The 26657-nt window shown below is 37.6% G+C and overlaps 1 long non-coding RNA gene across 3 annotated transcripts; it reads right to left on the reverse strand.

Moving 5' to 3' along the window:
* Positions 1 to 2718: 2718 nt before the first annotated feature.
* On the reverse strand, positions 2719 to 26084 carry LOC139852257 (uncharacterized). Of its 3 annotated transcripts, XR_011760990.1 has the most exons (4): positions 25963 to 26084; positions 4536 to 4599; positions 3203 to 4230; positions 2719 to 3091 (listed from the first exon to the last, which is right to left on the reverse strand). It is a non-coding gene; the product is annotated as an uncharacterized lncRNA (long non-coding RNA). The 3 variants fall into 3 exon arrangements; XR_011760988.1 differs by having other exon boundaries at positions 3203 to 4599; XR_011760989.1 differs by lacking the exon at positions 25963 to 26084 and adding an exon at positions 5091 to 6149 and having other exon boundaries at positions 3203 to 4599.
* Between the last annotated feature and the right edge of the window lie 573 nt (positions 26085 to 26657).

The following is a 26657-nucleotide window of genomic DNA, read 5'->3' on the forward strand; positions in this document are numbered from 1 at the left end:
ACTAACGAGGACAGCTGACTTAATAAACTTAAAACATCAAAATATATTAAAAGTGTTGTAAATATATTTTGAACATACTTTGATATATATGTATATATTGTTATAGGTTCGTGAATCAACCAGTGGCCAAGTCTTACTTCCCGACGAAGTAAAAAATCTGTGAAAGTGAGTTATAGTCCCACTTTTAAAATCTAATATTTTTGGGATGAGAATACATGCAGGTTTTATAAATGATTTACAAAATAGACACAAGTACGTGAAACTACATTCTATGGTTGAATTATCGAAATCGAATATGCCCCTTTTTATTAAGTCTGGTAATCTAAGAATTAGGGAACAGACACCCTAATTGACGCGAATCCTAAAGATAGATCTATTGGGCCTCACAAACCCCATCCAAAGTACCGGATGCTTTAGTACTTCGAAATTTATATCATATCCGAAGGGTGTCCCGGAATGATGGGGATATTCTTATATATGCATCTTGTTAATGTCGGTTACTAGGTGTTCACCATATGAATGATTTTTATCTCTATGTATGGGATGTGTATTGAAATATGAAATCTTGTGGTCTATTGTTATGATTTGATATATATAGGTTAAACCTATAACACACCAACATTTTTGTTGACGTTTAAAGCATGTTTATTCTCAGGTGAATATTAAGAGCTTCCGCAGTTGCATACTAAAATAAGGACAAGATTTGGAGTCCATGTTTGTATGATATTGTGTAAAAACTGCATTCAAGAAACTGATTTCGATGTAACATATTTGTATTGTAAACCATTATGTAATGGTCGTGTGTAAACAGGATATTTTAGATTATCATTATTTGATAATCTACGTAAAGCTTTTTAAACCTTTATTTATGAAATAAAGGTTATGGTTTGTTTTAAAATGAATGCAGTCTTTGAAAAACGTCTCATATAGAGGTCAAAACCTCGCAACGAAATCAATTAATATGGAACGTTTTTAATCAATAAGAACGGGACATTTCAAAATGATACACATAATGATACACAAAATGACCCATTATGACACAGTCCCATTTCAATAAAGACCCAATTTCCCATCTAGACACAGACCCATATTGACACCTCAATTGACTAGTTTTGACAAAATTTCAAATGATACACAACTTATACACAAATGATACACATAATGACACAGACCCGTTTTTGAGCATTTTTGACTTGTTTTCTAAAAGTATATCAGTTGACCTATTCAGACCTGTTTAAACCTTTTTTCTAAAACCTGTTATGACCTGTTGTCCAACAGTTTATATGTGACGTGCAAACATGTTTAAACATGTTTTTTTCTTGTTTAAACCTGTTTTGACCTGTTGTCTAACAGTTTATATGTGACCTGTTCAGACCTGTTTTTTTTTCTTTTTTAGACCTGTTATGACCTGTTTTTTTTTTAACCTGTTATGAGCTTTTGTCTAACATTATTACATTATATCTGTGGACCTTTTTTGACCAAAGTCTAATCCAACTGTTTTGACCTAACGACCAAATACAGTTTTCATCAACACAATCTGTGTTCACCAAATTAAACAATATTCAAGAATAGACGTGATGATGGAACAATAATCAATAACAGCCAACAAAACTCAATAAAATGAGATAAAAGTCATTACAGATTCTTCATAGCAAATTCAAATAACATGTTCAAAGGACATGTTCCACCAAAACAAAATACTTCAAAATTACTAAATAAAACTTAAAAAACACAAGGAACAAACTACTTGGCCATTGATTTCCTCTTTGATCCACTAGCTTGATCTGCTTTGACACCACCATCGTTGCAACTCCTATTATTATGACCAACACACTAACGAAATCCACATTGAATTATGTGATCATCAGTTAACATCTCAATACATATTTATGGATTAACAGATGAAAAAATAAAGATACCATATAATTACATCAATTTTTCAATCCCATAGTCGGTTCTGATAGAATAGAATGAATCAATCTTCATCTTGCTTATGTTTGGTCGTTTTTTCTTTTTTTTCCCTTTTAAAGTCGTATGTTAAACGTAGGGTTTTTTGTTTTTGGTTGTATCTAGCAAAGGCATAACAATGGCAAAGGCATAACAACAATACATCATACAATACAACAGTATAACAGTGACTGGACGATCATGCCCTCACATGGCAATCACCTGACTAACTTAATGGAGACTAAATTAACAGAAATTATCCTGAAGGTCATCGGTGCTAAAAAACATTAGTTGAGGGTCAACGACGTCTAAAAAATAGATAAAGGTTATCCGTGCTTTTTGATACAAAGATGATGGACCAACGTCGCAATTTCGTCTATTTTAATCATAACTTCTTTTTATATATCACTTAGTTTTTTATCTTTATTTTTAATCATAGCTTGTTTTTACAAATTTTATGACTCAATATATTTCGATATTAGTTTATGTTACCAGTAATATAAAATTCCGGTTCGCCCAGGACTAGAACCATCAACAGCACGAGAATCCAGTTCTTTTTAACCATCCAAACTACAATTTTGTGTTCTCGTGTTGCTCTTGTTTATTCGTAGACGGTGTTTATTTAGAAAACTTCCGCTCCTTTCCGGGGTCGGTTGGTTAGCCCAGTTGGTCAGGCTGGTCGGGCTCGACAGTAGTTAGGGGTAGCTCGTGTGTTAAGAGTTTAGTTTACAAGTCTCGAGTCATGCCCTTATGTGTGTGTGTGTGTGTGTGTGTGTGTGTGTGTGTGTGTATATATATATATTATACTTGATATGTTAATATTAATTAAACAAGTAGAGGAGGATAGAGATTAACACAAATACTAGTTTATCTTTGGTAATGCGCTAATAGAAACAGTAGTTACCAACCGCTTTATCCAAGAAAGTTTGTTGAATTACACTTGCCAAGAGTGAAAGGACCACGAAGGTCAATACCACTAAATGTAGGCTTTACTACTTGGAACGTATGGGGAGGTCGAGATTGTATCCCCTTATCTTTTTTGCAGCTACCTGAGTTGGTGTTGCTTCTTCGAATGTAGAAAGAAACAGGCAGGGTTGGGGCAGCGTGCAGGTGATGATGGTTCAGGTGTCATTAAAAGTTGCGGCTGTTAAACGCAAGATAGCAAAATACATCATCATATAAAGTAAACAAATTTGTGCATGCAATTCAAACTGAGTATATGAAATATATACATACGACCAGAGAAACCTAATACCTCGATTGGAGAAAGTATGTTTGTTTCGTCGTCGTCTATAGTAAGCAAAAAAGTCTCAATCCTAGCAACAACTGAATCCATGGTAGGCCGTTGCAGAGGATCACGGTGCAAACATCCTTGTACAATTCCAACAAAGCCTTGCAAACATGTTGAAGATATTTTACCACCACCCATTATTAACTCTAAATCAATGATATGTTTTAATTTTTTTTTCTTCTTCTTCAAAAACGGTTAAGCCCAAGTTACTAAGTAAAAATACTCATAATCAGGAGGAGTTGTTATCATTGCTCGCTTACGGCAGAACACTTCCAACAAAATCACTCCAAAAGTGTACACATCAGACCCCCTATTCAGAAATCCAGTTAATAAAGAATTTCGATCCATATACCCAAAACTTCCTCCTTTAATAAGACGTTTTAAACGTTTCCGCAACAGTTAATGGCTGGTTCTTCAAGCATGATGTTTTCGATAAACCGAAATCTGCAATTTTTGCATCCAAACAAATGTTATCTACCAAAATATTAGCGCTTTTGACATCACGATGTGTAATACCCGATCCAATTTCAGTACGAGTGTGAAGGTACGGTAACCCACGAGCCACACCTAAACAGATGTTGACACGTTGACGAAAACTAAGAGGAGCAGCTAGTTTATGAAGATGATCTTTCAAACACAAGTATCCTCCCTTTTTTATGGATACAATACCCCATCAAGCTTATCAAATTACAGCGACTCAACCTGGGAAGCAACTCAATTTCTGCCCGAAACTTTTCTTCCACCTGCTGCCGCTGCTGCTCATTATTAGCCTTAGAAGAATCCAGATTCAACCATTTTAATGGCAGCAACAACATTACATTTTCCATTGAAAACTTCACCCTTATAAACTTTACCAAAAACCTGCTTCCCAATTTCAAAATCTTTGTGAAAAGTATTAGTGGCTGAAAGAATTTCATGATATTCATATCGACGACATTTTTTTGACAAGGGTTCAATTCTTCTTCTGGTCCTAACACCACGACACATTTTTGCTAATGAAGAAGATTAAAACTTGAATTATAATACATACAATCATATCAATATTCTAAAGCTTGAATTATATAACTTAATACTTTTTTACAAGATTAAAAACTTCTGTTCATCCACACATAAACCTTAATTTTGACATTCATACACCCATAAATAGATTAATAATTATATTTTCATAAACAACATACAAAATATGACTTCTTTTGTTAAAACACCATCACATGACACCAAAAACATGGGCAACCTTTCAAAATCTAGTGTCTAATCCATAAATTTTAAAAGAGAATCATGGGTGGGTGGCACTTACAAATTGACATTCCACTGCTAGTCTCTAATTTGTTCATTTTCGCGTCCACCTTTTACTTTAGCACCTACAACATTATATAGCAACAAGTAAAGGATAAGCACATTACGCAAATTGAATAGAGTGGGGAAATCAAACAGGTAGTAACAAATAACATCATCCTCATAGGCAATCATAAACCGCATTTTGATAATCATTTACCACTAACTTACCCTATATCTACAATTAGGGTTCATAATCATGAACCTTAATTCATTTATTACTAACTTACCATTTCCTTCATCAATAAACATACATACACATAAACCCATCGTTTATAACTTTATTCTCCCTTTTTCTTCCCCAAACTAATGGGGTCTGTAACTAATTAGGTGATTCATTTATAGATTTACCTGATTATGAGATGGTTTAGTTACATGTTAAGTGCTAATCATATTGATGATGATGTTGATATGTTATGGATTATAGGATGTCTTTACTCTTTATCATGTTAGTGGACAATGGTATCAAAATGTGTGGATTGTGATTGCCTATGATGATGATGTTATTTGTTACTACCTGATTGATTTTCCCCAATCTACTCAATTTGCGTAATGTGCTTATCCTTAAGTTGTTGTTGTATAATGTTGTAGGTGCTAAAGTAAAAGAAGGATTAAGGAAAGGAATAAATTAGAGACTAATAGTGCAATGGCATTATTTTGTAAGTGTGCCACCCATGATTCTCTTTTAAATTATCGGCTTGAGACTAGCTAAAGAAGTCATATTTGTATGTTGTTTATGTAAATATAATTTATGGGAGTATCAATGTCAAATTTAAGGTTAATGTGTGGATGAATAGATGTTTTTATAATCTTTTAAAAGCATATGTTATAATTCAAGTTTTAGAATATTGACATGTTGAGTATTATGGTATTCAGAAAGAAGGGAAAATAAATAAGTAAACATGGTTGAAACAAAAGAAATACAATGCGGGTTTTATGTTGATAAAAAGATAGGGGTTTCAAAGTTTTTGTGTTTTACATCATAATTAGTATATAGATAGATAACGATTGTGAGTTTTTCAGCATCATTATGGTTAAACCGTTTGGCTAAAAGTTTGTATTAACTTTTTTGGTTGAAATTGGTTTTCTGTGTTCCAAGTTTTGTACAAAAAACTCAGTGTCTTTGTGATAACTATCTTGTAATTATCACTAAGAGTTAAAACTTATTTTTTTTTTTTTTTTCTCTTCATCATCATTAGTTGGTATGTGTAAGAAGAATGTGGTCAATATAAATTCAGGTGATGTTATTATCAGAGACCAACCACCTTTGTCACAAGAATGTCGCGAGTTTACTTATGATGAAATTCTTTTAGCCACAAATAATTTTGACAAAGATTTAGAAACTGGGAAGGTGGTTTTGGTAAAGTCTACAAGGGTCAAGTATTCAATGGATCATGTAATGTTAATGCTGTCATTAAACGGTTAGATAACGATTCTAGGCAAGGGGGAAAGGGAGTTTCGGGCAGAAGTTGAGTTGATTCCCAGATTTCATCACTGTAATTTGATCGGTTTGATTGGGTATTGCATCCATTTGAATGAGAGGATACTTGTATATGAATATACTCATCGTGGCTCCTTGAAGATCATCTTCATAAACAAGCTACACCTTTTAGTTTTCGTCAATGTGTCATCATTGTTTTAGATGTGGCTCGTGGATTGCAGTACCTTCACAGTACCTTCACACCGGTATTGGCGCTTTTGATATCACGATGTGCAATACCCGTTTCAATCCCAATACCGGTGTGTAGGTACTGTGAAGGACTGTAATCCACGAGCCACACCAAAAACAATGATTACACGTTGACGAAAACCAAGAGGTGTAGCATGTTTACGAAGATGATCTTTAAGGAGCCACGATGAGTATATTCATATACAAGCATCCTCTCATTCAAATGGATACAATAGCCAATCAAACCGATCAAATTACAATGATGAAATCTGGGAATCAACTCAACTTCTGCCCGAAACTCGATTCCAACCGTTTAATGACAACATCAACATTACATGATCCATTGAATACTTGACCTTATAGACTTTACCAAAACCACCTTTCCCAATTTCTAAATCTTTGTCAAAATTATTTGTGACTGAAAGAATTTCATCATAAGTAAACTCACGGCATTCTTGTGACAAGGGTGGTTGGTCTCTGATAATAACAGCACCCTAATTTATATTGACCGCATTCTTTTTACACATACCAACTAATGATGATGATGAAGAAGAAAACAAAATTTAGAATTAAAATAAGTTTTAACTCTTAGTGATAATTACAAGATAGTTATTACAAAGACACGAGTTTTTGTACAAAACTTAGAACATAAACACAGAACACCAATCTTCAACCAAAAAAGTTAATACAAACTTTTAACCAAACGGTTTATAACCACAATGATGCTGAAAAAGTCACAATCGTTATCTATCTATATACTAATTATGATGTAAAACACACACTCTAACTTTAAGACCCCTATCTTTCTATCAACATAAAACCTTTTTATCAACATAAAACCTGCATTGTATTTCTTTTGTTTCAAGCGTGTTTACTTATTTATTTTCCCTTCTTTCTGAATACCATAATACTCAACATGTCAATATTTTAATGCTTGAATTATAACATTTACTTTTAAAAGATTATAAAAACATCTGTTCATCTACACATTAACCTTAAATTTGACATTGATACTCCCATAAATTATATTTACATAAACAACATACAAATATGACTTCTTTAGCTAGTCTCAAATCGATAATTTAAAAGAAAATCAAGGGTGGCACACTTACAAAATAATGCCAATTCACTGTTAGTCTCTAATTTGTTCCTTTCATTAATTCTCTATTTCCTCCTTTTTCTTCTTTTACTTTAGCACCTACAACATTATATAACAACTAAAGGATAAGCACAATACGCAAATTGAGTAGATTGGGAAAATCAAGCAGGTAATAACGAATAACATCATCCTCATATATCATCATAGGCAATCACAATCCGCACATTTTGATAACATTGACCACTAACATGATACACATGATAAAGAGTAAAGACATCCATAATCCATAACATTCCCATATGATGCCATAACATATCAACATAATCATCAATATGATTAGCACTTAACATGTAACTAAACCCATGGTTTAAAAAAACGGTCGCCTCGTACGCCTTGAGGCGCGCCTCAATGCGATTTTCGAATATTCCGTTTTGAAACGTCCGCCTCAAAGGCCAATTAAAACGTACGCCTCAAATGGGAGAGGCGGTTCGATTTTGGTACGCCTCACAGGTAAGTGAAAAACGTACGCCTCATGTTCACAGCCGGTCAACGGCGGTCAAACAGCATTTAACGGTGTCGGAAAACTTGGATGTTGCCGGAATCGAGTAAAGATGAGTAAAATCCGGTGACCGGAGTTAGATGGAAGAAGAAGTAGTTAGATGGAAAGGTTGAAGAAAGAAAAAATAGTTTTTACGGAGTTCTTCAGAAGTAAAAACACAGAAAAAATAATTGATATTGATAAACACTTAAAAGCTTTTTGTGTCATTGATATATGTGTCATTGATATGTCGTTTTCATGTTATCTTTTCTTAGTTGTTATCTTCTACCGAGTATAGCTTTATACATTTAAAATATTTTAATTTCTTTTTTCTTTTATCAAATTTCAGTTACAGCCCCTAAACTTTTACTAAATTATAATATTAAGAACAAACTTAATATACACTCTTGAAACTTTAATAAAATGACAATAACAGCCCCTATTATTTACATATTATCAGAATATATATATATATTATTAAAAATGAAAATGTGTATAAAATACGCGATATCAAACCACCCCACACTAGAGTTTTGCTTGTCCTCAAGCAATAGAGCTCGAAAATAATCTTCTACAATATAATAACGTCTTCAAACATGAATGTAGAACCAATGAACAAGAAACCAAACAAGCAACTAGCGTGGGCACGATTTGACATAAATAACAACCATGGTTCCCACTTGCATTCCCCCGATGTAACTTCCCAAACCGCAATCAATATGAATCAATATAGTAAAAAAAAAAATAATCTCGATAACGTACCATAATGATGAAGTAGAGAATCTCGATCATAATATAAATCTTCAAAGAATCCGAGAATCAAGTGGGAACCTAGCACCAAGGAATAAGCAATCGAACACATGTGCCAAGAGAACGCACGGGCTACCCCGCAATTGGTCAAGCCAAGCCTCCCACAGTACCTAACATCGCGAGATGTCGGTAAGAAAATAATGTGCTTAGGAGGATACACATTACGTCCGGATATCATCGACGGTTATGAGGTAACCGTCTAATCCGTTAGGTCAATCATGAAGATTGAAGTTCATCAGGCTTAAAAGCTGATATCTTACCTTTCCGGAGGTTATCCACTGGGAATCTGATCAATCACTCGCATTTTGTGTATCATGGTGCGCTTCCCATTTGGCTAGCAAATCTCCCTCATTGAGATAAGCTTTGACTACCAGTTTCCCTGTTTGATGTTGAGGCCTGGTAGATTTCCAGTCGATTTTAGCAATGACTTTTCAAGGTTTTTCGTCACCCTACAACTGGTCTGGACTACATCTTCTGAAATAAATCAGCAAGTGTGTCGTTCGGGAGACTTGACTCCTTTTAGGATGGAGTGGATTCATCCTGTATGGTCATAAAAGGTGGTCGAGCGCATACATTGTCCTTGTTAGGAGAAACAATGAAGACCGCCCTGTATAAGTTTTCGATCTAGCGTATGGCCCGGCTTCGACCACACGATCCAATCACCGTTCATACGATTGACACCCGTTTTTGTACAAGTGACCTACGTATGAACTGAATGTTCATGTAGGATTTCACATTCAAAATAATGAACGTGTTTTGAAAGTTCAAGACTTTCTCCTCTAACGGTACCTCATCGTGATATGATGGGTAATGAAATGGCACGCTTAAGAGGTATACGTACCAAGTAGGACGGTCGGAAGACTTTACTTCCTTAATGAGTGGATCTGAATCACTCGGAAGTGCCAATCTGTTTCACTTGACACCGGTTTTGAAAAATCCCGAAAACCTTCGGGTTCCATAGCTTTTGGCTATGGGTTGTGTTGTCTAAGCAAACACAAGCACGTAGCTATTGCTCCTAAAAAGGACAGCACTGGTGAAGCTCAAGGCTCCTCTTCCCACAGTATCACATCATTTAAATGATGCAATAATAAAATGATATAGTTTCGGAAGTATGCTATACCAAGTAACCAAAAATTTTTGATCTGGCACGTGATTCGGTCACAATCACGCTATGCAATCACCGCTCTCTCACGGTTTATACCCGTTTTGGTACAGGTGACCTACTATTGAGTTCCCCGAACTCGTAGGATTTCATGTTCAATGGTAATGAACATGTGGAACAACCTTGGCTTCTTTAAACATCATGAAATATAAATACCAAGCCATACTTAAACAAGGGTTTTGGTCGAATTTTTAACTATATTTTATATATATATATATATATATTTTTTTTTTTTTCGCTAACTAATTTTTCATTTTTTTTTTCCCCTAAATTTTTCAATTTTTTTTTTTTTACGACCAAAACCCCGTGAAACGTCAAGTCTTTTAGATATCAAAACCAAAATAATGATGATTCTATTAATAACCAACCCGAGAGATTTTACATCCCCCACCCCACACTTGATATCAAGTAATGTCCCCATTATTTGAGATCAAAAATGGATTAAAATCGAAAGGGTAAGAAAAATAAAAACTTATCGAGCTTAACCACAGATCGTGGAATGACAGTGACAGATGGCGCTGAACTGACTGCCAGCATAAGAACATCGTCCATTCCCGATCCTCACACCAATATCATCACTCAAGTAGTTTTGCTGAACTTAATGCCAGACTTGAAAAACTGTTTCACCAACACACCTAAGAAAAGAAAAACAAGCAAACTACATAAATGGGACAAGGTGGTACCACCCGGTACCGAAACGCCTTGCCCCTAATAAGGTCTCAAGTACATAATATGAAAAATAAAAATATTCAAGTACAACCCAAACGAAATGAAAATAGTCTAAACAAATACAACAAGATCACGGGCTCGCAGGCCCTCCTCACTGAAATCCACCATACGGCCAGCTGCCGTATGGGTACTGCTGCTGAAAACGCTCTCGCGCGTTCTCCAACCTCTCCTGCTCGTCATAAATAGGGGCCTGAACTCGTGGCCGAACATCACTGCGGTAATAAACCGGTGTCTGAGCTGTTGTGCCATAATAATTATTCGGATCATAATAATAGAGGCGATCATTATGGCGCTGCCAATCATTGCCATATGCAATCCACTGCTGATCATGGGCCATCTCATCTAACCTTTCCTCCTGCCTAGAGTTACTCGACTCTACTCTTTGCTGGCTTGCCCACATGCGGTTATCATGTTCCCGCTGATCCCCTCGGAAATCACTGAACCCTCTTGACATACCAACCTGTAAATCACCAACTGACGAAACCAAACCGTCCCAAACCTCTTGGGAAATACCCCACTGTTGTTCACCCCCTGCATGCACATTTGGAGCAACCGGCTCCGGCTCATTAACACCCTGATTAGCACCTCCAACTGCAGGTGCTTGTGGCTCAACAAATGCTACCACACCATCTCGATTCGCATTCCACATAACAAAATTTGCGTTAAAATAAAACCTTAAATTAAAAGGTTTCATAACTTGCAACTGATCGGTTAATTTGGTGCACCTGCTGAAATCAATATCGAAAAACTTCGCTATTCGCGTAACATAATGACCACCAAGAATTGGCCGTGTCGCTCTAGTTTCTCTTGAATGATTCGACAAATATGTACCAATAAGATTGCACAAATCCACATGTGCACTACGCGTATACCTATACATAATCCATAACTCGGTGGAATTTACTTTGTCGTTCCCATTCCGTCTGCCACAAAAAGTACTTGACAAAAGTTTCTGAAACAACCGTAAATCCCTGCGCTGAATATCAGAGCCTTTCGATTCATTAGACACAAATGGCACCAAACCCGATATCTCTTCCCAAAAATCACGCTCACTATAACCTTCCTGGCTTCCAATAAACTCTGTTTCTTTTAAATACCGTTTCAACAAATTCTCGTTCCACCCTTCATATAAATTTAATGCCTGAGCTAAATCGAGTCGACTCATTGCCCGTCTCTCGCCTCCCAAGCGAAAAGTTAAGAACGCTTGATCTTCCCCATTTCTTCTAGTACGGTAGCTAAGAGAGGAGAAAAATTCAACAATTAACTCTCTATAAAGATCCTCCCTTAAGGACATGGCACGTTCCCAGGAATCTAGATCGAACCCATGATAAGACATCGACAACAATGAAGCAACATCCTCCTTAACATCACCAGACGCTCTCTCTAATTCATTCAAGCTAAAATACCAAGTAGCTTGGATATTTCTAGCCGAAATAAATTCATAGTAATTAGAGAATTCTTCCTGCACTTGTTCCAACCAAACTTCCGGGTTTGTTCGTCGCTCTTCCTCCCTACGGGCTTGAGCCGTGGAGGATGATGGAGCATTACCTCTGCTTCTCTACACAAATTAAACAAAAACCAATCCAAACACAAAACATTGAAAAGTTAGCGTTAAGCGAAATCAACATGTTCCACATACTTGCATCAACTACCATCAAACTTGTTTCAACTTCAATTAAGCATTTAGACCATAGCAAGTATCCAAAACATATGTTTGTGTTCTATTTAACCAATTCAAACCAACTCCAAAGCATAAAACTCCTCATTACACAATTCACTTGAAACTCAATTTAACCAACTCAACAAGTCAAATACCCAATTCCAACAATATTAAACAATTCCAACATTCAAGTAAATGAACGCATTAATCACAAATCTCATCAAGCTTAACCAATTTCAAAATCACACATAAAACCCGCCCAAATTACCCCACACTATCTTAAAACATTCCATCATTAACAATCAACTCCCTTACAAACAAAATCCCCAAATAATTAACATAAAATTCGGATTTAATCACTACCCTAATTTCAAGAATCAATATTATGCATAATCAACACAATAAATCATGAAGACAACACAATAATATCATATTCATCAACAATTAATTCATATTAAAGCATAAAAGATTCAATTAAACATAACCCCTTAAAAATTCAAACATGAACCCTAGAATTAACAAGATTAATCAAGATACATGGAAGAAAAAGTAAGAGATTAGTTTAATTCGGACCTTAACCGGCATGTTTAAGCAAGCAATTGAAGAAATTAAGTAGCAATTTGGGTAGATTGAAATTAGGGTTTGAAAGCCTTATGTAAATTTGAAAGATAAGTATGAGAGTTGTGGTGAAAAACTGATGCAAAAACCCTAAAAAGGGTGTAATACTCGTCGGGTTATGTGAAAAATTGGGTTGACCCATTTAACTTTAAACACTAACGAGGGGTTCAGAATCGTCGCGCCTGTATCGTCGCGCCGCGACGTTACTTGCCGCGCCGCGGCAGTATACTACACCTGACACAAACATCTATAAAAATACATGAACCAAAATCCTGCTATATCTCGCGCCGCGACCCCAGATGTCGCGACGCGGTAATACACGCGTGTAAAAACCATCTTTAGGCCTCTTTCTGTTACCAAATCATTAACATCATCGCGCCGCGATCCCCATTTCCGCGCCGCTAAGTTACTAATTGTGTGGAGCGAACGCGTAACCAATTGAATCTTAATCTTATAATTAGCTAGTTACTAAGTCACAAACGAAAGATGGTATTTGGTGAAAGGGAACCCTAAGCCAATTAATCCTAGTTTGACGTGTTTGCTAAAAGAGAACTCTGGGTAAACCGACTCTGTAATTGCGTGCATTGATTAATAGAACTAGTGCTTAATAACAAATCATCCAACACCGCGAATAGGATATCTAGGCGAACATTCTTTTATCCATTGAATTCAAATATCTTTACTTTTCCGTTGAGTCTGCATTTCTTTTACTTAAACTTAAAAACACAAAAATATTGTCTTTTACTTTTTAAAGCTATCTTGATTTGGCTAATCGTTAAATAGCCGCAAAACAAACTATCTCGTACTTTCATAGTTTATCGGGTATATTGGGTCTTTCAGTGCTAAGTTGGATTCGTTTGGTAGGAATTTGGAGAAGATGAACAAAGACATTCATGGTATGAAGGTTGGTTGTGAATACTGTGGAGGTTTACATCTGGGCAAAGATTGTGATGCAGGTTTGACTATGAATCAGAAAGAAGAGATTAATTACATTAGTCAGCAGAATAACAATCAGTTTCAGGGACGTGCTCAGTTTAACAGGAATTTCAACAATCCTTGTAATCCGCAAGGTAATCAGGGTTCGAGGTTCCAACCGGGTTCTAGTGGAGGTTTTCAGCAGCAAGCTCCCGGTTATTTTCAGAAACCACAGGTCGAAGAGAAAAAGTCCAACCTTGAGGCTATGATCGAGAAGTTAGTGATATCTCAGACTCAACTTGTCACTACCGTTACTCAGAATAATGAAAAGAATGACCAAATGTTTCGAAATCAACAAGCAGCTATTCATAATCTTGAACAGCAGATTGGTCAACTTGCTAATAAGAGTAGTGAGAGGAAACCGGGAGAGTTACCGAGCAAGACGGATACTAACCCGAAAAACGGGCATGTTAATGCTATCACCACCCGAAGTGGTTTAGCATATTATCCACCGAGGAAGCCCGACGAGTATGATTTGAGGGTACCGTTAGTTAATGATAGTGAGCCGGTTGTTGAAAGTGAACCGGAAAGGGAAAAGGAGCCGGAACAGGTGGCTGAAAAAGTTGTTAAGGAACCGGTTACTGTTGCTGCTAAACCGGTAGTTAGAGAGTATCAACCACCGCTTCCATTCCCGAGGAAACAGCGATTGGAGAAGCTAGAGGCCGAAAAGTCCAAGTTCATGGACTTGATTAAAAAAGTTAACATAAATATGCCTTTTATTGATGTTATTGCAGGTATGCCTAAGTATGCGAGGTTTCTCAAAGATTTGGTGACTAACAGGCAGAAGCTGGAGAACGTGTCTTCAGTCAGGAATTCCTAGAGTTACAGGGTTCAGGAGAATGCTCATTGGTTGAGATTGATGAAGAGTTGCAGGTTGAGGAGGTGGATATTTTAACCACCTTGATGGAAAACGGCTATGAGCCGACTGAAGAGGAGTTCAAAGAACTCGAACGTGATTCAGATTACCGGAGCAAGTCTTCAATTGAAGAACCTCCCGAGCTTGAATTGAAGCCACTTCCAGATCATTTGGAATACGCTTACTTGCATGAGGAATCTAAGCTTCCGGTAATTATTTCTTCTTCTCTTTCAGCAGGTCAGAAAACTGAGCTTGTAACCATGCTAAAGGCCCATAAACCGGCCATTGCATGGAAGATTCACGACATTAAGGGTATTAGTCCCTCCTATTGCACCCACAAAATTCTAATGGAGGATAATTCCAAACCTGTGGTGCAACGTCAAAGGAGGTTGAACCCGCACATGCAAGATGTCGTGAAGAAAGAGATCGTTAAGCTCCTTGATGCAGGTCTGATTTAACCGATTTCTGACAGTCCGTGGATTAGCCCGGTACACTGTGTACCTAAGAAAGGTGGTATGACTGTTACCACTAATGATAAAAATGAGTTAATTTCCACTCGGACTGTCACGGGGTGGCGTGTTTGTATCGACTACCGTAAGTTGAACGACGCCACACGCAAAGACCACTTCCCGCTACCTTTCATGGATCAAATGCTAGAGAGGTTGGCGGAAAACAGTTTCTATTGCTTTCTCGATGGTTTCTCGGGCTATTTTCAAATCCCTATCTCGCCCGAGGACCAAGAGAAGACTACTTTCACGTGCCCGTATGGCACGTTTTCATATCGACGCATGCCTTTTGGCCTTTGCAATGCTCCGGCCACTTTTCAAAGGTGCATGATGGCCATATTCCATGACATGATAGAAGATTGCATGGAGGTGTTCATGGATGACTTCTCGGTCTTCGGTGACACTTTCGATTCATGCCTTCTCAATTTAGAACGGATGTTGGTCAGGTGCGAAAAATCCAATCTTGTGCTCAACTGGGAGAAGTGCCATTTCATGGTTCAAGGGGGCATAGTTCTCGGGCACAAGATTTCTAAAAACGGTATAGAGGTGGATCCCGCAAAGGTTACCGCTATTAAAAACCTTCCACCTCCCACCGATGTTAAGGGTGTTAGGAGTTTCCTCGGGCACGCCGGTTTTTACCGGCGATTCATTAAAGATTTTTCTAAGATTGCAAACCCGATGAATAAACTCCTTGAAAAAGACAGCCCGTGGAACTTCTCCGAAGAGTGCCAAAAGGCATTCGAGCTTTTGAAGGAGAAACTCATCAATGCACCAATCATAATTGCTCCGAATTGGTCCCTTCCATTCGAGCTTATGTGCGATGCATCTGATTTCGCTGTTGGCTCTGTTTTGGGTCAAAGGGTCGAGAAGCATTTCCGACCCATCTATTATGCAAGCAAGACCTTGCAAGGAGCGCAATTAAATTATACTACCACTGAAAAAGAGCTCCTTGCGGTGGTCTTTTCGTTTGATAAGTTCCGGTCCTACTTAGTCTTGTCTAAGACTATTGTTTTTACGGACCATTCTGCTTTAAAGTACCTTTTTGCTAAACCGGATGCAAAACCCCGACTTCTTAGATGGATCTTGCTTTTGCAAGAATTTGATGTTGAGATCCGGGATAAAAAGGGTGCTGAAAACTTAGCGGCCGATCACCTTTCACGTCTTGAGAACCCCTCCCGTGAGGTTCTCGATGAGACTACCATTCGTGATGATTTTCCCGACGAATATCTCATGAAGGTGGATAAGGTTGACGAGCCGTGGTACGTGGACATTGCTAATTATCTCGTTGGGAGATTCTTAGAAAAAGGGTGGTCACATCAAAAGAGGAAGAAATTCTTCAGTGACCTTAAGTACTATTTCTGGGAGGATCCCTATCTTTTTCGTTGTTGTCCCGATGGGGTTATCCGCCGGTGTGTTTCAGGTGATGAGTGTATGCGTATTTTAACCGAGTGCCATAGTGGGCCTACCGGTGGGCATTTTGGACCCCAAATTACGGGGCGTAAAGTCTATGATGCCGGCTTTTATTGGCCGACAATCTTCAAGGATGCCCACCTGGTTTGTAAGTCATGTGATTCGTGCCAAAGGGCCGGTAAATTCACCAAACGGGATGAGATGCCTCAACAAAGCATCCAAGTTTGCGAAGTATTTGACGTTTGGGGAATTGACTTTATGGGGCCATTTCCGAAATCTCAGAATTATAGTTACATACTCGTTGCCATTGACTACGTGTCTAAATGGGCCGAAGCGCAAGCTTTACCCACAAATGATGCACGAGTTGTGATTTCATTCCTTAAGCGTTTATTCTCTCGATTTGGAACTCCTAAAGCTTTAATTAGCGATAGGGGTGCTCATTTTTGTAACGCCCAAATGGAAAAGGTATTGAAGCGATATGGAGTTCTCCATAAAGTTTCTACTTCATACCATCCCCAAACGAGCGGACAAGTTGAGAATACCAATCGAGCTCTTAAAAGTATTCTTGAGAAAACTGTGGGTTCGAATCCGAAGGAGTGGGCAAATAAGCTCGATGAAGCTTTGTGGGCGTTTAGAACCGCCTACAAAACGTCAATTGGTACCACTCCTTATCGGTTGGTTTATGGGAAAGCGTGCCATCTCCCGTTGGAGATTGAGCATAAGGCTATGTGGGCACTTAAACAGTGCAATTTAGATTTGAAGGAAGCCGGACGCCTAAGGGCGGGGCAATTGAATGAGCTTGGTGAATTACGCCTAGATGCGTACGAGAATTCATTGATCTATAAAGAGAAAACCAAACAATGGCATGATAGGAAGTTAAAGGGTCCAAAAGAGTTTAACGAAGGCGACCGAGTGCTTTTGTTTAACTCTAGATTAAAGCTTTTACCGGGAAAACTCAAGTCCCGGTGGACGGGACCATTTGAGGTTGTTAAGGTGTACCCATACGGTACGATTGAGTTAAAAAATGCGAATGGTATTACCTTTAAGGTTAACGGACATCGTGTGAAGAAGTATTTTGATGGTCCGTTAGAGATTAATGATGAGGTTCACGTTGAACCCGATCCCAACGCCACTTGAAGTTGGGGACGAGTCGCGTGAACGACTCGTAAAATAAGGTTCACATTGTTGTATAGTTTGTATAATTAGGTGTGATCACGGGTTTGCTGCGTCTAAATTGCTAAATAATTGCTTTTGATCGATTACTTGTTGGTTATATGGTTAGTTTTGGGGTTTAAAGGTAATCAAAGGCTGCTGTATTATAAAAAGGGCGAAATGCCAATTCCAGTGAAAGGCCGCGGCGCGGAAATGGGGATCGCGGCGCGATGATGTTAATGATTTGGTAACAGAAAGAGGCCTAAAGATGGTTTTTACACGCGTGTATTACCGCGTCGCGACATCTGGGGTCGCGGCGCGAGGTATAGCAGGATTTTGGTTCATGTATTTTTATAGATGTTTGTGTCAGGTGTAGTATACTGCCGCGGCGCGACAAGTAACGTCGCGGCGCGACGATACAGGCGCGACGATTCTGAACCCCTCGTTAGTGTTTAAAGTTAAATGGGTCAACCCAATTTTTCACATAACCCGACGAGTATTACACCCTTTTTAGGGTTTTTGCATCAGTTTTTCACCACAACTCTCATACTTATCTTTCAAACTTACATAAGGCTTTCAAACCCTAATTTCAATCTACCCAAATTGCTACTTAATTTCTTCAATTGCTTGCTTAAACATGCCGGTTAAGGTCCAAATTAAACTAATCTCTTACTTTTTCTTCCATGTATCTTAATTAATCTTGTTAATTCTAGGGTTCATGTTTGAATTTTTAAGGGGTTATGTATAATTGAATCTTTTATGCTTTAATATGAATTAATTGTTGATGAATATGATATTATTGTGTTGTCTTCATGATTTATTGTGTTGATTATGCATAATATTGATTCTTGAAATTAGGGTAGTGATTAAATCCGAATTTTATGTTAATTATTTGGGGATTTTGTTTGTAAGGGAGTTGATTGTTAATGATGGAATGTTTTAAGATAGTGTGGGGTAATTTGGGCGGGTTTTATGTGTGATTTTGAAATTGGTTAAGCTTGATGAGATTTGTGATTAATGCGTTCATTTACTTGAATGTTGGAATTGTTTAATATTGTTGGAATTGGGTATTTGACTTGTTGAGTTGGTTAAATTGAGTTTCAAGTGAATTGTGTAATGAGGAGTTTTATGCTTTAGAGTTTTGGAGTTGGTTTGAATTGGTTAAATAGAACACAAACATATGTTTTGGATACTTGCTATGGTCTAAATGCTTAATTGAAGTTGAAACAAGTTTGATGGTAGTTGATGCAAGTATGTGGAACATGTTGATTTCGCTTAACGCTAACTTTTCAATGTTTTGTGTTTGGATTGGTTTTTGTTTAATTTGTGTAGAGAAGCAGAGGTAATGCTCCATCATCCTCCACGGCTCAAGCCCGTAGGGAGGAAGAGCGACGAACAAACCCGGAAGTTTGGTTGGAACAAGTGCAGGAAGAATTCTCTAATTACTATGAATTTATTTCGGCTAGAAATATCCAAGCTACTTGGTATTTTAGCTTGAATGAATTAGAGAGAGCGTCTGGTGATGTTAAGGAGGATGTTGCTTCATTGTTGTCGATGTCTTATCATGGGTTCGATCTAGATTCCTGGGAACGTGCCATGTCCTTAAGGGAGGATCTTTATAGAGAGTTAATTGTTGAATTTTTCTCCTCTCTTAGCTACCGTACTAGAAGAAATGGGGAAGATCAAGCGTTCTTAACTTTTCGCTTGGGAGGCGAGAGACGGGCAATGAGTCGACTCGATTTAGCTCAGGCATTAAATTTATATGAAGGGTGGAACGAGAATTTGTTGAAACGGTATTTAAAAGAAACAGAGTTTATTGGAAGCCAGGAAGGTTATAGTGAGCGTGATTTTTGGGAAGAGATATCGGGTTTGGTGCCATTTGTGTCTAATGAATCGAAAGGCTCTGATATTCAGCGCAGGGATTTACGGTTGTTTCAGAAACTTTTGTCAAGTACTTTTTGTGGCAGACGGAATGGGAACGACAAAGTAAATTCCACCGAGTTATGGATTATGTATAGGTATACGCGTAGTGCACATGTGGATTTGTGCAATCTTATTGGTACATAGTTGTCGAATCATTCAAGAGAAACTAGAGCGACACGGCCAATTCTTGGTGGTCATTATGTTACGCGAATAGCGAAGTTTTTCGATATTGATTTCAGCAGGTGCACCAAATTAACCGATCAGTTGCAAGTTATGAAACCTTTTAATTTAAGGTTTTATTTTAACGCAAATTTTGTTATGTGGAATGCGAATCGAGATGGTGTGGTAGCATTTGTTGAGCCACAAGCACCTGCAGTTGGAGGTGCTAATCAGGGTGTTAATGAGCCGGAGCCGGTTGCTCCAAATGTGCATGCAGGGGGTGAACAACAGTGGGGTATTTCCCAAGAGGTTTGGGACGGTTTGGTTTCGTCAGTTGGTGATTTACAGGTTGGTATGTCAAGAGGGTTCAGTGATTTCCGAGGGGATCAGCGGGAACATGATAACCGCATGTGGGCAAGCCAGCAAAGAGTAGAGTCGAGTAACTCTAGGCAGGAGGAAAGGTTAGATGAGATGGCCCATGATCAGCAGTGGATTGCATATGGCAATGATTGGCAGCGCCATAATGATCGCCTCTATTATTATGATCCGAATAATTATTATGGCACAACAGCTCAGACACCGGTTTATTACCGCAGTGATGTTCGGCCACGAGTTCAGGCCCCTATTTATGACGAGCAGGAGAGGTTGGAGAACGCGCGAGAGCGTTTTCAGCAGCAGTACCCATACGGCAGCTGGCCGTATGGTGGATTTCAGTGAGGAGGGCCTGCGAGCCCGTGATCTTGTTGTATTTGTTTAGACTATTTTCATTTCGTTTGGGTTGTACTTGAATATTTTTATTTTTCATATTATGTACTTGAGACCTTATTAGGGGCAAGGCGTTTCGGTACCGGGTGGTACCACCTTGTCCCATTTATGTAGTTTGCTTGTTTTTCTTTTCTTAGGTGTGTTGGTGAAACAGTTTTTCAAGTCTGGCATTAAGTTCAGCAAAACTACTTGAGTGATGATATTGGTGTGAGGATCGGGAATGGACGATGTTCTTATGCTGGCAGTCAGTTCAGCGCCATCTGTCACTGTCATTCCACGATCTGTGGTTAAGCTCGATAAGTTTTTATTTTTCTTACCCTTTCGATTTTAATCCATTTTTGATCTCAAATAATGGGGACATTACTTGATCTCAAGTGTGGGGTGGGGGATGTAAAATCTCTCGGGTTGGTTATTAATAGAATCATCATTATTTTGGTTTTGATATCTAAAAGACTTGACGTTTCACGGGGTTTTGGTCGTAAAAAAAAAAATTGAAAAATTTAGGGGAAAAAAAAATGAAAAATTAGTTAGCGAAAAAAAAAATATATATATATATATAAAATATAGTTAAAAATTCGACCAAAACCCTTGTTTAAGTATGGCTTGGTATTTATATTTCATGATGTTTAAAGAAGCCAAGGTTGTTCCACATGTTCATTACCATTGAACATGAAATCCTACGAGTTTGGGGAACTCAATAGTAGGTCACCTGTACCAAAACGGGTGTAAACCGTGAGAGAGCGGTGATTGCATAGCGTGATTGTGACCGAATCACGTGCCAGATCAAAAATTTTTGGTTACTTGGTATAGCATACTTCCGAAATTATATCATTTTATTATTGCATCATTTAAATGATGTGATACTGTGGGAAGAGGAGCCTTGAGCTTCACCAGTGCTGTCCTTTTTAGGAGCAATAGCTACGTGCTTGTGTTTGCTTAGACAACACAACCCATAGCCAAAAGCTATGGAACCCGAAGGTTTTCGGGATTTTTCAAAACCGGTGTCAAGTGAAACAGATTGGCACTTCCGAGTGATTCAGATCCACTCATTAAGGAAGTAAAGTCTTCCGACCGTCCTACTTGGTACGTATACCTCTTAAGCGTGCCATTTCATTACCCATCATATCACGATGAGGTACCGTTAGAGGAGAAAGTCTTGAACTTTCAAAACACGTTCATTATTTTGAATGTGAAATCCTACATGAACATTCAGTTCATACGTAGGTCACTTGTACAAAAACGGGTGTCAATCGTATGAACGGTGATTGGATCGTGTGGTCGAAGCCGGGCCATACGCTAGATCGAAAACTTATACAGGGCGGTCTTCATTGTTTCTCCTAACAAGGACAATGTATGCGCTCGACCACCTTTTATGACCATACAGGATGAATCCACTCCATCCTAAAAGGAGTCAAGTCTCCCGAACGACACACTTGCTGATTTATTTCAGAAGATGTAGTCCAGACCAGTTGTAGGGTGACGAAAAACCTTGAAAAGTCATTGCTAAAATCGACTGGAAATCTACCAGGCCTCAACATCAAACAGGGAAACTGGTAGTCAAAGCTTATCTCAATGAGGGAGATTTGCTAGCCAAATGGGAAGCGCACCATGATACACAAAATGCGAGTGATTGATCAGATTCCCAGTGGATAACCTCCGGAAAGGTAAGATATCAGCTTTTAAGCCTGATGAACTTCAATCTTCATGATTGACCTAACGGATTAGACGGTTACCTCATAACCGTCGATGATATCCGGACGTAATGTGTATCCTCCTAAGCACATTATTTTCTTACCGACATCTCGCGATGTTAGGTACTGTGGGAGGCTTGGCTTGACCAATTGCGGGGTAGCCCGTGCGTTCTCTTGGCACATGTGTTCGATTGCTTATTCCTTGGTGCTAGGTTCCCACTTGATTCTCGGATTCTTTGAAGATTTATATTATGATCGAGATTCTCTACTTCATCATTATGGTACGTTATCGAGATTTTTTTTTTTTTACTATATTGATTCATATTGATTGCGGTTTGGGAAGTTACATCGGGGGAATGCAAGTGGGAACCATGGTTGTTATTTATGCCAAATCATGCCCACGCTAGTTGCTTGTTTGGTTTCTTGTTCATTGGTTCTACATTCATGTTTGAAGACGTTATTATATTGTAGAAGATTATTTTCGAGCTCTATTGCTTGAGGACAAGCAAAACTCTAGTGTGGGGTGGTTTGATATCGCGTATTTTATACACATTTTCATTAGCGATATCGGACACATTTTGGTCCATTCGGATACGATTTGGCGGTTATATTGATCATATTGAGATTTGTTCGAGTTTGAAAAGCTAAGTGTTGAAACGTGGTGTTTTATGGAGTTTATGAGGCGTTTTGTTAGTTTGTTATTGCTAAAGGCGCACCGAGGATGAAAACGTTAAGTATTTATCGGGTATATTGGGTTTTGAGTGAAGAAAGAGTGTAAAAAGTCGAAGGAACCAGACGCAGTGTATCGTCGCGGCGCGGAAAGGGGCCTCGCGGCGCGACATAGTACTAGTTTCCAGATCAGAAAGTGAGTTAAGAAGGTAATTATTTTATGAGTATCTCCGCGGCGCGACCAATAACGTCGCGGCGCGACACCTCTGGCGGTTCAGCTATTTTGGCAAGTATAAAAGGCCCGAATTTAACCCTGAATAATTCATTATCGTATCCAGACGAATTCCAGCCACTTTTTGACGAACTTAGGTGATTTTTGGGGATCTTCAAGGTCATTCTAAGGTACCAATCATTCCGGGAACAAGTCTCGATTCGTTTATCTTTCAGGATTCAATCTTTGATTAGGTTTATTCTTTTGTTATCAACAATGAATTTCTCTATTTCTTTGATTGTTATTTTGGTTTTAGCCATGATTGTAGGCTAAGCTTTTAATGTTTGTCTAGACTGAATATTTGCAAGTGTTTAGATGAAACCTTGATGTTTTATTAATTGATGCATGATAATTATGAGTTTTGATTAAGAACCATTCTTGTGGGTGTTGATTATTGTTACTAGGTTGATTAGTGAATCTTGTTTGAACAAAGGGAACCCTGTTTCAATTTAGTGATCTAATTTCCAATTGATTTGTCTTAACCGATTGGGTGCTTACTGGACCAAGGGGGTAAACCGGGTAACGTAATTGAACAAAATAGGGGTGAATTGTGCGGAGCGAACGCGTAACCAATTGAATCTTAATCTTATAATTAGCTAGTTACTAAGTCACAAACGAAAGATGGTATTTGGTGAAAGGGAACCCTAAGCCAATTAATCCTAGTTTGACGTGTTTGCTAAAAGAGAACTCTGGGTAAACCGACTCTGTAATTGCGTGCATTGATTAATAGAACTAGTGCTTAATAACAAATCATCCAACACTGCGAATAGGATATCTAGGCGAACATTCTTTTATCCATTGAATTCAAATATCTTTACTTTTCCGTTGAGTCTGCATTTCTTTTACTTAAACTTAAAAACACAAAAATATTGTCTTTTACTTTTTAAAGCTATCTTGATTTGGCTAATCGTTAAATAGCCGCAAAACAAACTATCTCGTACTTTCAATTTTCATAGTTTAACTTAGTTTACTTTTATTTGCAAACTTAATTCTCACGTTAATACCAAAGAGCCAATGGCTTGGCGGTATCGAGGTCACCCTTACAACCTTGAGGTTGAGGGTTCGAGTCCTGCTTAGGACAATTCGTGGTGTATATATTCGAGTTAGATTTAAGTGGGTGTGTGAGTTTTCCTTTCAAAAAAAAAAAAAATTCTCACGTTAATACTGTCCTTGGAACGATACTTGGAATTACCATTTTTATACTATTGCATGATCGGGTACACTGCCCGTAAGTGTGTAGTAATCTTTAACCAGGCATATTTCCAAAAATAATTTATATACTAGATTTCACACATCACATACAATGCAATTTTCTTCCTTCACTCATTCACACAACAACAACATAACATACTTACTGTAATATATTATATTATTATTTAATAATACAAATCTAACATATAACACATAACTTTCTTAGCATGTTAAATTCCTAAGACTCCCCTTTTACTAACAATATAACTACTTGCAATTTCTCAACTTATTCATTTATCCACCCATCAATCATTTCATACATGTACATATAAACATATTACACATCTATCAACCCAATTACCAATTAGGGGTGATTTTTGTTTTGTAAGAAAAGTATATGCACCTTTTTAAATGTTCTTTCCACTCTATGCTTTTCTCTCTCCTTTTGTATTTCTCTTAATATTATTTCAGAAAGCACCAATTTATAGATACTGTAAATAAGAACAAAATAATACAAAATTTAATTTAATATACTTCAATATATGAAGGAAACCTTGCATAACTGACCGGAAAGTCGAAGATTACTCAAACATCAAACCATGCATAATATATTTCTTTTTCATCTGTAACACCATCCTTATTTATATTTCGTTAGATAATGATTTTACTTTTATCATCCTCCTATCACCTTTAAGGAATTATACACAATAAAATGCTTCTATGCATTGACAGTTTAAATTCTTAAACTAATAAAAATCAATTACCTTATTTATTTATTAGCAAAAATATGAGAACTTGAATTATAACCATGAGTCGAGATCCTCATGAGACGTGTAGGTATGGAATTTGCCACCGAAGTGGTCATAATTGGAAATCTTGTTCGAACTATCGACTTAGCTAGAACATGTTATCTATTTTATGAACGTTATTTGTGATTTTTATTTAAGGCTATGTTCGTATTATGTGATTTGTATGATGTTAGCTAGAAATTTTAGAAACGAAAGTCAAATTAAAAGTTAAAAGTTGTGTTTTGCAGTACCCTTTGATACTTCTTTCGAGCTGTACAACTGTACAAGAGCTATACTTGCTTCTTGCAACTTGGTCATATTATTGCATATGTATACTTCTTTTATATGAAATAGAACCTCGTGCCTTTAAAAAGAAGTTGTAAGGATAGACAAAATAAAAAGAAGAAAATGATAGAAGAGAGAAACAAGCACCCATGGGGAACAATGTTTATAAAAAAAGCATACAGTTTGACATATATCTTAAAAGTGGTACAATTAGGTAAAAAAACTCCACATCTATCTTACTCACTTTCCCCATATCTACAATTAGGGTTCATAATCATGTTCATGAAACTTAATTCATTTACTACTAAGTAACCATTTCCTTCATCAATAAACATATATACATACACATAAACCCATCGTTTATAACTTTATTCTCCCTTTTTCTTCCCCAAATCAATAAGTCAGGATTTATAAACACCGAACCCTAAATCATGAGCTAACATAAAATTAAGATGAATTATACCTCAAATACCTTTGTACATGAACCTTGATTCTCTTCGATGATTTAATTGCTTGGAATTGCCGAACCCTAAGTTTTATTGATGATGAAGATGAATTTGGGGGTGCGTAGGGTTGTTGTCTGAAAACGATTAGAATTAGAATGTGAAACAAAAGAAGTGTCTGGATGTTTGTTTAAGTCCCAAATAGAATAGAACTGGTCCGGTCCGGCCCACCGCAAAGCCGGGGCTTTAACGTTACGCTCATGGGTTAAGCGTCGTTTTAGACGTTGTTGTGTTAAGCATTTTTTAAAAATACCCGTTTCGAACGTAGTCAGTTTTGTTTTGTTCAATAAATTTTTTCGAATGTAACGGTGCTGTCTAAAAAATTTAACTCACGTCGAACAGAAAGATACGGGTTGTCGTTGTGTTTAGCGTTTTTTTTAAAAGTGTCCGTTTCGAACGTGGTTAGTTACGTTTTGTTCATAAAATTATTTCGAGTTGAACGGTGGTCTCTGAAAAATTTAACTCGCACCGAGCGAGAAGATAGCGCCCGTTATAAATTCGAGTGGAATTAGTTTCTTTTATTTTAATAAAATTATATCTTTACACTTTTTACCCCTGAAAAAGTGTAAACTTGAGGGGCCGTTGTGTAAAATATAGTCGAAGTTGGGGGACCGTTTGTAATGTGAACGCAAATTTAAAACGACAATCCGATATA

The sequence above is a fragment of the Rutidosis leptorrhynchoides genome, chromosome 6, assembly GCF_046630445.1.
Source record: "Rutidosis leptorrhynchoides isolate AG116_Rl617_1_P2 chromosome 6, CSIRO_AGI_Rlap_v1, whole genome shotgun sequence".
Taxonomy (NCBI): Eukaryota; Viridiplantae; Streptophyta; class Magnoliopsida; order Asterales; family Asteraceae; genus Rutidosis; species Rutidosis leptorrhynchoides.